This window comes from Rhinatrema bivittatum, chromosome 1, assembly GCF_901001135.1.
Source record: "Rhinatrema bivittatum chromosome 1, aRhiBiv1.1, whole genome shotgun sequence".
In the NCBI taxonomy this organism is placed as follows: Eukaryota; Metazoa; Chordata; class Amphibia; order Gymnophiona; family Rhinatrematidae; genus Rhinatrema; species Rhinatrema bivittatum.
Window position 1 is genome coordinate 579,641,008 of NC_042615.1, and position 1,440 is coordinate 579,642,447.

General features: G+C 49.3%; 2 non-coding genes across 2 annotated transcripts; both read right to left on the reverse strand.

Moving 5' to 3' along the window:
- Window positions 1-595: 595 nt before the first annotated feature.
- On the reverse strand, window positions 596-667 carry TRNAD-GUC. Its single transcript has one exon. It is a non-coding gene; the product is annotated as a tRNA-Asp (tRNA).
- Window positions 668-800: 133 nt separating this feature from the next.
- Window positions 801-872, reverse strand: TRNAE-UUC. The gene has a single exon. It is a non-coding gene; the product is annotated as a tRNA-Glu (tRNA).
- Between the last annotated feature and the right edge of the window lie 568 nt (window positions 873-1,440).

Genomic DNA, 1,440 nt, shown 5'->3' on the forward strand with positions numbered 1-1,440 from the left:
AGAGATCCCTGCTACTTTCCCAGAGCCACCACAGGGCTGCTTCCTAGGCCTTTAAAATCCGTTATTTTATCTCCTTTTCTCATCCCTTCCTCGCTGCTCAGACTTGAGCCTTTGATCGAATATGCTGGACTTTGAGTTACAGCACCTAACATTGAATCGCATCCCAGATGGGAAACGGCTTCCTCAAGGTGGCAATCACTTACCCTACTGGAGGAAGAAGGATGTTTGCAAGATGGCAGCCACCAACTGTGCGCACCAGAATGCCGTCAGCTTTAATACCCGTGAGGAATTTTCTACGGATTGTCTGACCTTTAGTCATGCAATTGTTCAGGAGGAGAGCAGTTTGAACCAAGATAGCTGGACTGTATTATTGCCTTCCCTGGAGGTAAGAAATTTGCGGCTCTTTTTGCAATGTTCCAGGTCAAACCTGCAGCTTCAGAACTCCTGCAAAAGGCAACGCCAAACCACCTTCCCTCGGAAGGCTAGAACTCAGCCTTGCGCTTCCTGTGACACGAGGACGTCCGAGTCCATCTGAAATGAGGGAAGGGCTTCTGCACATGTGCTTTCGCAGAGAGCCCAAGAAAAGCCTCGGCTGCTCCCCGTCGGGGAATCGAACCCCGGTCTCCTGCGTGACAAGCAGGGATACTCACCACTATACTAACGAGGAAGAGATGGTATGAGGGCGTGTAGGCGGCTCCTCTCTGCCAACACTTTGGCTAAAATAAGAGCTAATTAATTGAAAGGTTTCCGTGCTTTTACTCAGTTTGGTTGCGGTGCAAAAGTGCTCCCGAGCGCAGCCATTCCCATACCGGGAGTCGAACCCGGGCCGCCTGGATGAAAGCCAGGAATCCTCACCGCTAGACCATATGGGACAAGGGCGAAGAGAAGCCTGCGCCTGTGTGCCACACTCTTAATCGGGGTACAGCCGGCTCGTAAGAGTTGCGGCTGGGGCCGGAGCCAACTGAGCTCTGGCTTCTTCGGAGGCTGTTAGATGCAAGACCGGGAGAGTTCCCAGTAATAACTGGAGCGTTTTGGCCTCCAGCATTCTCGTTCCGGCTCTCTCACCTCCCTTCCGCACCGTAGAGCACCAGTAGGACATTTTTTCAGACTTCAAATTGATTGCCTGGCTGAGTCACACAGTTGCTAGTCCTTTGCATCCTTTCTGGCACTAATCACATTGGGGTCAAGCGTTCTGAGTGTGAACATTTCTTTCCTAACTACGTATGTGCTGCAATACATTTACAATCTCTTTCAAATCGTGAATTATGGATTATCTGAAAAGGGACCAAAGTGTCTGAAGCATGATCAAGGCGTCTGTTACGTGCTTTGGGTAAAATAGCACATGTAAAATATAAACAAATGTTTTTTAGGGTTTTTTTTCCTGCTTAAATGTGAAACTGAAACCGAATAGCGCCGTGGAATGGAAAACGGGAAGCTTTT